The sequence below is a fragment of the Lipophrys pholis genome, assembly GCF_963383615.2.
Source record: "Lipophrys pholis genome assembly, chromosome: 6".
Classification (NCBI taxonomy): Eukaryota; Metazoa; Chordata; class Actinopteri; order Blenniiformes; family Blenniidae; genus Lipophrys; species Lipophrys pholis.
The window spans coordinates 10,676,449-10,689,051 of NC_137629.1; positions in this window are offsets into that span (position 1 = coordinate 10,676,449).

Sequence of the window (12,603 nt, forward strand, 5' to 3'; positions counted from 1 at the left end):
CAGGATAATCGACGGGAGCGCTCGTTGTTTGTGTGTTTCCCTCTTGAGTCTGGCTCTCACTCCTCCCTTCTTTAATCCCCTCCTGGGTACCTTGGTTTTGCGAGTTTTTCGGTTTGACTTCTGTTGTTTGATGCGGTATCCACGGAGTATTTCCTCAGGAAAGTAGTCCGTAGGAGCGGCGCGAGGAAGCCGAAGTCCGGGCTGCAGCCGCAGCTGGATGAGGAAGTCTCTGGTGTAGTTGAGCCGTGGGACCATGTTGGAGTGTCGAAGTTCCGAAGAGTCTCAGAAAAATGAAAAAGATACAAATGTGCCAAATGGGCGACGAAAAACAAAACAAAAAGACGACGAAAAAACGATAAAACGGCGCAAAACTACTCAGCTGACCGGCCGGTCGACCGCACGAGCAGCGACCCGGAGATTCCTCCTGTGTGTACACAGGCACTTGAGGTGTTTAAGGTGCCACAAGAAAACTTTAGGGTTTTTCTTACTATTTTAAATGAGCTTAGAGAAATAAGCTGAGCGGGCATGTTTTATCATTTCTTTAACTCAGTGATCATTTCTTTAAGATGGAGCTTATGAACTTCTAATTTCATGGCTTTCAAACAGCTTCTTCTGATGCTCGATATGGCTTTGTTTACCCAGGGACAAGGTTTTTTATGCACACCAAAGGAGAGTTTAGCAGGTGCTACAATGTCAAGAACAGTCAAACAATGGCTATTAAAGCATTTCATAAATGTTTCAACATTTACAAAATCCCTAAAGGAAGAAGGATGAAAAGATGCAGAAAAAACACTAATTGACGATTCATCGATGATGCGTCTCTGCGTTTCCACACTGGAAGTAGTAGCTGCCAACGTGAATGACAGGATTCAACAGTGGTCACTTATTTGAAAATCCTCAACACATAGCTGGTCAACATTTAGTCCAAGAAATCTAAAGTGTGGCCTCTTTTATGAGTGGGACCAGTAACGTGCTGGGCAAAGTTTAAGGTGTCCATAAGAGTTAAAAGTTCAGCTGCCATGGGACAAGATGGATCATCAATGTTGAGATTAAAATCTCCAAGGATTAAAACCCTCCCCAGTTTAATGATGGATGACAGAAACTCACTAAATTCATCAAGAAATAAACGAGCTTCACCAGGAGGTTCAGACACAGTGGAAGGAGTGTGTGTTTCCAACCTTACACATCTGCAGTTCAAAGGAGTTGGAAGCACTCGTGTCCATCAGTCTGCAGTAGGAAGAGTCCCGGAAAACCAGCGCCAGACCACCTCCATGTCGGGCGAGCCGCGGTGTCCCCAACACGGAGCAGTCCGGGGGGGGACAATTCTTTCTCCTTGGTGAAAAGGTCACACAGAGTAAATGCCTTGTTAGTAATGGAGTGCACGATTAGCGGGGCAATCCTGGTGGAACGCAGGTGTGGTGCGCACAGGTCAGTTACGTTGCTCAGCGGCTGGATGTGATGGTCCACTTGACAGGTAACTGGAAGCAAGTCGGATTGGAAAGAGCCGGTCTGAGGTATTCCCCACGGGCGATGATGCATGGGCATCCCCATCAGACTCGCCAACAGAAACCGACCTCAGACACCGCTCACTCCCGAGAGTGCCGGACCAGCTCGGCCAGGTTGAAAATCCTCGGGATCTGCACTCCCTCAGCCTGGTCTGGACACCAGCCCTGGATCCCTTCTGCCGCCTCCTCCTGCCCCGGCACCATGCTAGTAGCAGGTGGTCCGCTGATGACGTGTAGCACTCCAGTTTTGGAGGAAAAAAAATACAATTCCTCCATGCTTGCCTTAATGTACAACAGCGTGTGATGATCATATTGAATGATTGCTGAGACACCGATATTTGTCGATAGGGTTGACACAACGAAGATACCAGAAAAAATTACGAAACAACGAAAGAGCAGAGAAGCAGCAGAAACTCGGCCAAACACTTCTGAATGAAGAGGGCAGAGGGTCCTTTAAATGGTGGAACAGAAAGGGTAGAGGTAGAGGTGGAGAAGAGCAGTGGGGTGGAGACGGCATAGCTCTGAAGGTCACTAGACCAAGCAAGTCCTTCCGCCACGACAAGTCATACATTGGTACCAGTATGAAATCAAATGAAAGCTGAGAGATGACTATATACAAGACTTACTTGCTCAGCCATGATAGCCCCTACTGTACCTCTGGCCGTGAAACAGTGATGTTTAAAGTAGCGGATCAGAAAGGAGGGTCAATTACGAGGCCGTCTTTGCAATTCCGGCCCCCAGACTGCCAAAACTCAACATCACTGCACAGAGAGATCACAGAAGTCACAGCGAGCGTACTGACAGCGACAGCGCGCCCGCAGAAAGGCACCGTGCGCACAGACAGTGGTCTAACTGTGCGTGATTACAGTTTTTATGCGCCTGTGATTTTGACACAGAATTGACGCCATAATAAGCCAACTTTGGACCTTGAGCACATACAGGAGACAGGGGAAACTGGCGGCGCAGAAGATGAGGTGGAAAATTCAAGCCAGATTCATCTCATACATTTAATGTCTTCACATATCAGACTTACAGATCCACATAATCATAAACAGCCAAGTTGCAGTGTTCTAGATGTTCCTTTAGTGAGCCATTACTAGTGAATCAGCAGCACTTTGTTCATATGTCATACTTTCATCTTCAAATCTCTCTCTCTCTCTCTCTCTCCTCCATTTTGTAGTGGTCCTCTCTTATAGTGCCCCCTGACCTTTACCTGTCTCTTCTGCTGTCAGAGAGTTCTGCTGCTGCTCTCAGCTTGGAGCTGAATCGTCTATCACCTCTCTGCCTCTCATTCCTCTTTAGACTGCAGACTTGTCTCACTCCCGACTGCCTCTTTCTTCCAGCCTCCTCTCCTCTACCACTCAATACTTTCAATTTACTCTCCTCCTCTCTAATCTGCCACTCCATTCATCCCCTGCCCCCCTTCATTATCTCCCCTCTATTGCCCTCCGCCTTCTGTCCTCCTCTCGCTGTCGGCTTGTCTGAAGGATGGATTTAAGGATCCTTACTCCGTCCACTCAATAGCTCACACACTGTACGCTCACGCTGCTGGCTTCCTGTGTGGGTTGTGTACATTCACACTGAGTTACCAATGTTTCTGTGTCGATCCTTTGTGCACTGAGAGGCAGTTGGGGTGGAGGAATGGGTCATTAAAACATTGTGGTTTCTCTCTCACTCCCATGATGCTTCTTGAACAAACATCAGCCAAGACCCTGTTTGGTGTGTAAAACTAACCACACTTTTACCGTCCTGGTGTCACATCATCACTGATGTTCTGCTCATGATGCTGGCAGATTAAATACATATGGCTACTGTACGTGTCGCACATGCACTGAAAAACCTGAGAATAATTATCAGAGTGAGTCAAACAGCTAAAGAAACTTATTTGGCATAAATTTGAAATATCATAAATGAAGAAAATCCTTTTTCCAGTATTTCCACTATTAGAAGTAGAATGAGCACATTATGAACATTATATTCTGCCTACTTTTTACATTTAAATACAGTAAAAATTAGGGATGTCCCGATCAGATCGGTAGATATTGAATAGGGGCCGATATTGGTGATCTGTGAGTGATCACGAAACGGCAAATCCAGCCGATCACCTGATCTAAAAAAAAAAAAACTTTTCACGTCAGCTGCCGTAAAGCAAGCCCCGTTTGCAACCTGACTGACATTAGCAGCCTAAAGCCATTGAGTGAATAAAATGTCAGCAGTCTAGAGGTATTTTAAGGTTGACAACGAAACTAGTCCAGCGGCCTAGTACAGCTGTACTATTTGCTTCACCACAGTCCCGAGAGGTGGAGCACCAGAGCTTCGTTTAACACAACTAATCTGATAAGACATCTAAAAAGTAAACATGCAACGGAGTACGCTCAATGGCCGTCCACACCAGGAAACCGGTTAACCTAAACAAGCTGTTTTTGGCCTATCATCCACATGAGGCGGTGTTTTAGGAGCCGGAAGAAGGTTTTTTTTGAACATGGGTCCCAGAGTGGGTAAATTCGAAAACCCCGGCTCGTGTACTCCAACCCCCCGGGGTGTGGACGGCAAAGTCAGCAAAGACAATCATCCTTGAAAAAAAGATGATGTAATTGCCCCCCTCTTCCCCCCACCGCGGCCCGCAACGTCACCTAATAACCACAACAATCACGGACTACAAGCTCCGGTCGAGCTGCAGAAGCTAGAAGCAGGCGGAGCGGGGCCATAGACCTATAAAACTGGAGTGATATTAGTGGTTTATGTGTTTATGTGCAGAAGTTTACTTCTAAATTTCTATGTGGTTTGTCTTCTTCTGCGTTTTTGTTGTGTTTGGTGAGTCACAGCGCCCCTAAAGGCCTGGCATGTGTACTACATGCCCTGAAGCCTCGTGTTGAGCCTTGTTCATAGTGAGGTGTGGACGGAAGTTTTTTGGGAGAAGGCCAGGGAGAAAAAAGATTGTTTTTGCATCGTGTGGATGTACCCTCAGTTTACAACAACAACAAAAAAAAAAGGAGAAGTAGAAGAAGGGAGCGATATGGCGAAAAAAATAACCCAGAAGGTTACACTGAATAAGTTTTTGAGAGAACTTTGTTCAGACTACTTTTGTCAAACAGGTTCAAATGGACTAACTTTTATAGCTATTTTTAGCTGACAACAGCCCCAAAGTGCTTTACATAGCTCATCACATTTACCCATTCACACACGCCATGCAAGGTGCAGTTTTTAGCTTCAGACATCTTAGTTGCTCCAAAAATAGACTATTGAGTATATTTGCAATAGCAATGTAAGTATCGGATTGGGAAAGTATCGGTATCGGCCGAAACACAATTCTGAAAAATCGCATCAGTTTCGGGGGCCAAAAAGTGTGATCGGGACATCCCTCGTAAAAATACTTTTTGGCCATAGCTGATGCCCCAAAAAGAGATTAAAGGCAGAGTGGCAGATTTGCAAGAAAGCTATGGTTGGTGTAAAGATTGTCTTTTACCTGATCTCAATTGATGGGTTGAAGACCACTGCATTAGGAGAAGGGCTGGACATCACAAGATGGCATTAGACGATCTGGCACAGACACACAGAGGAAAGGGATTAGATACACCGGGAGACGGAGGACACAGGTGCAACCAATCAACTCAATCAAACGCACAGAGGACGGGCAAGTGAACAAGATGGGGAGTCAAAATAAAACAGGAAGTGGCAAATGTCGACTTAACAAATATCCATGAGGACACATTGAAAAAAATATTTAAATTCTAATCTAAAGAAGAATCTTTTCTTTATTAATCCATCCATCCTCTCCTGCTTCTCCACTTCAGGGTCACAGGGGTGACAGTCTGAGCACTGTCACCCAGATCACATTGCACCAATTAAGAACCTCCTACGGGTGGTGAGCCCACAGGAAGGTGGCGCCCGGCGTGGGACACAAACCCACTACCTTGAGGTTGTGAGTCTCATGCTCTACCAACTGAGCTAGCCGGGGGCTCTTTATTACTCCCTTGGGGGAAATTTCTTTACTGAAGTGGCCGCACAGTGCGGCGCTCGGGGGGAGCTGATGGAGGCCGAGGATCTTGCTCAGGAGCTCACGGTTCCTGTTTTTGGACTGTAAGAGGAAACCCACACATACAAGGAGAACATGCAAACTCCACACAGAAAGCCTCCGGCGAATATTTAAACCAGGACCATCTCGCTGACTTGATCTTTGCACGTGTCTGTTAGGGTGAGGCCAATAAAGTATTGGCCTTACTATTACTGTATTGTATTGTATTGTATTGTATTGTATTTAGGGATGCACCCTATTCAATACCAGGCATGAGTATTCGTACTCGTACTCATAAAAGAGCCACCGATACCACGACACCTGATACTGCTTCACGGCAGCGCGCGGTTTACGGCACTTTGCTGCAAGGCACGGGCAGCCAGTGAGGAGCGCACATAACAGGCGGGCAATGAGGAGTGCACAGCTCTATTTTGTCGACCGCATTTTTGGAAAATTGACCGTCGAAATGACGGTTTGAGGCTCGCTGCTTGCAGCAGTGAACTGAAATGGAGCGACTGCTACTTAAACTGGCTTTAGCAGCCTTTGTTTGGTCTGTTCCACAGAGCGCGTGCGCACACACACACGTTCTGAGAGATTTCCTCTCAGAAAGGAAAAAAAGAACAGGAAAAAAAGACAAATATATTTGGTGGGATGTTGGATTTTTGCAGTGCAGACAGACGGGACGCAGAGGGAGGAGCATATTCTTGCAAAAGAGTAGCTCACTTGCCAAAATAAAACTCATAGCAACACTTTATCTTGAAGCGCACGCAGCCAAAATACTGTTTACGTCCACAGAGTGAACAACACAGGCTGAGAAAACACACACACACACACACACACACACACACACACACACACACACACACACACACACACACACACACACACACACACACACACACACACACACACGCACACCCCGGGCAGCCCGCCACTCCTAGATGAATGTAGAGGAAACCCTGCGGTTTCTGATGAAGTTTTATTGAAAGCACTTTTGTTAAATGTTAGTTCTCAGTTTATGACAAAGTGTTAACCCTTCCGGTCTCCAGACCGTGGCTGGAAGACGCAAGGGAGACCAACTTGTAATCAGGGCCGAGGCTGTCCTCAGTTTCGGGGTTAACTCCCTCGCCTCACAGCCGGGGGAAAGCAGGACATGGATCCCCGTTTCTGAGATGAACACTTGTTGTATTTATTTGCCAGTTAGTTTTATAAACAGCTTTGTGCTAGTTCCGCTCTGCATAAGCACGCTCGCTCTCTCATGCACACTGGTCAAGCCAGCAGAGCATCTGTTAAAGGGGCCACGCACGCAATGTTTTCTAACAGTATATGCGGCAGTGCCATAAGAAAAATCTTTTGGAATGTCAGTACATCGCAATGTAGGGATGTTGTTCAAATAACATCTGTGGAAAGAAATAAATGTATGTATTGGCCTAAGTACTCGGTATCGGTATCAGTATCGGTAAGAACTCAAATGCAAGTACTCATACACTACATCTTTTGGAAAAAAGTGGTATTGGTGCATCCCCAATTGTATTGTATGTTTTTGTGTCGTAGTCTATTTTATTTTATTCTATTCTATTCTATTCTATTCTACACAACGATCGTATAGCAGCATGACTTCCATAGATATATTACCCTAAAGCAGGGGTGTCCTAACTCGGTCCTGGAGGGCCCCTGTCCTGCAGGTTTTAGCTCTCTCCCTGCTTCAGCATACCTGAATCTAATGATGTCATCACCAAGGTTGTGAAAAAGCCCAATAACAAGCTCGTCATTGCAATCAGGTATGTTGTAACTGGGAGAGAGTTAAACCCTGCAGGACGCCAGCTCTCCAGGACCAAGCTTGGACACCCCTACCCTAAAGTAAGAAAATGTCTGATTTTGCGATTATAGTTTCCAATCACGTAATAAATAACATGTAATTTACGACACATCTATTTCTTTGTGAAATAATCTTGTCCCTAAACTACAAATGTTTTGCTAATATGTACACATAAAGGCCCAATGATGTGCTCAGTGTTGTGGCTGCACAGCTCACCAAGAGGAGACCCTGGTTGACTTCCAGGGTCAGGGCTTGACGTTTTGCAGGTTCCCCCTGTGTGTATGTGTGTGTGTGTGTGTGTGTGTGTGTGTGTGTGTGTGTGTGTGTGTGTGTGTGTGTGTGTGTGTGTGTGTGTGTGTGTGTGTGTGTGTGTGGGTGGGTGGGTGGGTGGGTGGGTGGGTGGGTGGGTGGGTGGGTGTAGTCGTTTAAAAGAAATCATGGTAAAACAGCCTTTTTCAATATTGAGACTGATCAATTAAAGCAGTATAAATCCCTCTGTGTTTCTTGGTGGTGCAGACAACAAATAAGCTTCAGCAGATAATATTTAATTAATAGTATCCAATTAGCAGGAATATAATGATGTTATTTGTTCCCCGGGTCCTAAAGCTGTTAACATAAATATCTTATGATGTGAGAAACATTAGCTCAGTACAATACCATAAGGGCTGAAGTCGCAGTGAATGTTTTACTAGATATTGTAAATTAAAGCCACCTAACTATCGGGACAGTGGTTTGGAACATCTGTGAACAATAATATCTCATGTTTAAAACATTAGGAAGCTGTATGGAGCTTTGTGAGCGGGGCTCCATGGTTTATGATGAACACATGTTTTCAACCTCATTACCAAAGATTGGTTTGCATTTTTCTTTTACACAACATTAGTTTATTGCTGTTTGTTCAATGGTGATCATGATATATAATTGTTACTGTGAACTGTAGTTTACACTAAATGACACACATTGTATGAATTTAATGAAACTTGTTTTGTTGGCTCATAGCAGACTTGATGTGGCTCATACATTTACTCACAGTGGTTGAAGGCAGCCTCTTGTCTTCAGTACTGCTTTCTGTTGGATGTCAGCCAAATGTCATTTTTATTATTCATCTTTCTCCTCAACATCTTCCTTATCTGCCCTAATTATTTGTCTTGAGAGAATTGAAGACGTACCTGTGGTGGAGCTGTGATAACGGCCCTGTGGATGCCTGATACAGGAAAATAATGGACTCAGTTGGAAGGAGATCTGATCATCAAATTGGCTCTTTAATTTCCTGGTGTTTAACAAGTGTAATTGTTATTATTACTAAAGCCCATTCATTCATTTAAACCCCATCCAATCAAGAGTTACAGTGTTGGTGATTTTCACTGCAGGAAGCTGAATTAACTGTGTGACTGCTGCACACTCGCCATTTTAACAGGTTGCAGTCATAAAATACAAAAGAGAGCTGTACTGAGCTCTATCAGAGCTCTATACTCTCAGCCTCCTTTGAAATACCCTTCATTTTTCTTCAAACACAGTCACATAAAACAGCAGGAGGCATGATAGAATATTTCAGAAGACTCCTGTGGAACTGGAAAAGATTGTGTGTATCAGTTTGTAATGCAAATGTCCCTTTTTCTGTAGCCTGCATACATTTCAAATGTAAGGTGGCGTTCAATATGTTGCCACAACAAACCAAACAGAATGCAGAACTAATCATGAGAACTTTAAACATGTTCAGGTCCTTTCTGTACTATTTTCACAGCATGAAAAGGCTTCTGTGTACATGGTTAGTGGGCGAACACATTAGGGATGTATCGAGACCATGTTTTATAATGGCGAGTATAAGTATGAGTACCAACCTTTAGCTTCATGTCAATGCCGAGTATGGATACGAGAAGTTATCAAATGCCATTAAGTCTATTTCTCACTCAATACACAAACAATACGTGAAGGCCATGTGATCTAGTGAACTATCTGTGTACAGCCTCTGCATCGACGCTACGCCTCCAGTTCACTACTGCATCTCCAGTATGCATAATGCAGTGTGTAGTGTCTATCTACACACTGCGCTATGTGTACTGTAGACTGATGGACCGAGCTTACTGTTATTGAGGGTATCAGTCATACTTTAATCATGTTTAGCATGTAGCTTCACTGGGGAATGAGCTCCAAAACTCTTCAGCAGGTAGCATGTAGCATGTAGCCTGGCTCAGAGTTACATGCTGAGCAGTTAAACTTATGAGAGACATCAGGCTAACTCTGCTGGTCCAAATGTCTGCTGATTAAGTTGCTGGTGTACCAACTAGCGTTCACCCCCTCTTGATATTTTGGTAGACTATGATCTACAGTCCCTCTTGCTTTTCACCAAGAGCTACATGGCATCGCAGTGCAACATGAAACCCGCACCGTGATGACTCCAGCTCCTCAGCCAGCTCTGATATCACCATTTTTCCACATTGCTTACCTGGCAATATTTTCCAGGGACTGTTGGACTTTCTTCACCCAGTGCAGACTCCACTTGGAACTGGAAGCTGCCATGTTTCCCTTTGACCATTTCAAAATAGCCTAACTTATCTCTTATCGAACTGGTCAAGTGGAAGCGTGGGCTGTGTTGGAGTGGAGCGAAAATCAGCTGTGACTCTTTTCCAAGTTTAATTAAAGCCTTCCACCAAGTCTTCCTCCTGGTTTCACCAGGCAGATACACTGCTCATGCCCGTGTGAGTCTTCGCCAGGGAGGCTTCATGTCTACAAAAGATAGCCTGCAGACTAAATACCTAAAGGGCCACTTCACTAGTTAAAAGTCAGGATATATTGACCTCGTTTACTGTGTCTCCACAGTATCATGAGCGTTCTCTGCTACATTAGAAGAGTAGTTGCACCTCAGTGGCTCATGAAAAAAGCCCATATGTGGGAGCTGCTGTACTGAAGGGCAAAAAACAAGACGCCCGATTAGTTTGAACAGACCAATGACTGAAGTAACCGAGTGGCTTTCGTTGTTTCCCCGGCTCATCGTAATACCATCAACCGGCGTGAGCCACCGCTGTCTGTTGATTAACAGCCTGTAGCAAATCAAATTCATTAAGTTCTTGTATTTATTGTTATCCCTGCTGTACAGTACACATTGTGTAACATTGTTTGGTCTGTGTTATGCACCACACATACATCACACAGATAAATACTGATTCTATCATATAATGTGATGTAAATAAAATATGTCCCAAGACCTCTGCTGACATCAGGCCACCTCTCTGTGTCTGAGCCCTCAGCGATATTTACCGTACACGAACAAGGTTTATTCTCAATGTACTTTCAGATTTAGTGACTCAGAACCTGTGGGTCTGGGTGTTTGTTTGTTTTTTTATATATTTTATTTATTTATCAGGGACAGTGCAATATACATAGATAAAGTCTGATGTGTTGCACATAGAGTATATAGCTCAACACTAATTTGCAACTCTCGTCCCTGGAAGGGCTTTTCAGAGGGTAAAAGAGGAGACAACAGTACATACAACACCAAGATACTTCAGACAAGCAGAAATACACAGAATACAGAGAGTAAATATCTGATTCACAATTAACTGTTATCATAAAACACATTCCCTCCCTCCCTCACTCCCTCCCTCATTCACTGGGGTAAGACACATACCCTCACTCCCTCCCTCATTCACCTGTTCATTACAGTAAAGGCCCCTTCATACTCCCTTTTTGAACCCATAAGAACAAGAAGAAAATCCGGCCGTGACGTCAGCCAGCTGCCGAAAAAAATGCTTTTTCTGCAGGACTGTTCGTACTCCAATAAGAAGCTGCCGAACTCGCAGGCCATGCCCCCTCGCAGCAGCCAGCTGTGAAGCGTCATTTAAACTTTTCAACTGCAGTTTATTTCTGGCCTCCAGTGCTTTCAGAAATACATTTCTCTGAACTTTTTCAGTAATAAAAGAGAGTTTTTGTCCGAGCGTGATGTTGGTCTGGTTTTAACTGCAGGAGCTGATAGATGTTCGTGATGCAGTCAGGTGCATCACGTCAGCCTGCACTCCGACATTTTAACAAGCTGCGGGGCTCATACAGTAGAGATGTTACGAGCTAAATATGACTGATAGTCATGAGCGAACTGGAATACACATGCGCAGCACACGGCAGTGCAGAAGTTTCGGCAGTACAGCTCCTACACCAGCTGAAACACATTACTTCGGCCAGCTCCCTCTGGCCAAAGGAAATGACGTCATTTTGTTCAGCAGGACCCCACACTGCCGTACTTTCGTCTTGTTCTATGGAGTATGAAGGGGCCTTTAGACACATTCCCTCCCTCCCTCCCTCATCCACTCCTTCACTACAGTAAAACACATTCCCTCCCTCCCTCCCTCCCTCCCTCATTCACTCATTCACTACAGTAAAACACATTCCCTCCCTCCCTCCCTCCCTCATCCACTCCTTCATTACAGTAAAACACATTCCCTCCCTCCCTCCCTCATTAACTCATTCACTACAGTAAAACACATTCCCTCCCTCATCCACTCCTTCACTACAGTAAAACACATTCCCTCCCTCCCTCCCTCCCTCATCCACTCCTTCATTACAGTAAAACACATTCCCTCCCTCCCTCCCTCATTAACTCATTCACTACAATAAAACACATTCCCGCCCATATAATTAGACCAGCAGCTTTCAAAGTGTGTCCAGAGGTCAGGGGTGTGCCTTTTGCTTGCAGAATTTATTCCTCTTAATTTTGAGAAGAGAGAAAAGTGTGGATATTTTGCTATGGTAGAGTCCTAAGCCTCTTTATACTCAAACAATGTTTTGCCCTGACAGTATTGACCCAGATTGTCAGGTCTCTGTGTCTGCCCCTGTGGGTCTTGCCTCGTGTTTCCAATTAACCAATGGCCTTCTTCCTCTGCTTGCTCCCATCGTTGTGCTCCACCTGCGTCCACTCCTTCCTTGTGTATTTAAACCCCTCTCCCTCTGTTGTCCTTGTCAGATCGTCTTGTCTACATGTTACACCTCTCATCGCCCTTGTGTCCCCTAGGTTCCTTGTCTTCCCTGGACTTCAATAAACTCTGAGTCTGCACTTGGGTCCATCCACCTCTAATCCCTGACACAGATGTTCCTCACCACCCTGGTTCCATCAACGATAAGCAATGTCATTTTGGACTGTTGTAGAAAATCTGATGAATAGATGACATAAAAACATGTTTTATTCAATCACAGCTCTCATGTTCTGTATACTTCTCTTCAAATTTGTATTCAGAAATTTTTGGAGATGCACAATGGACAGCTTAGAACTCATG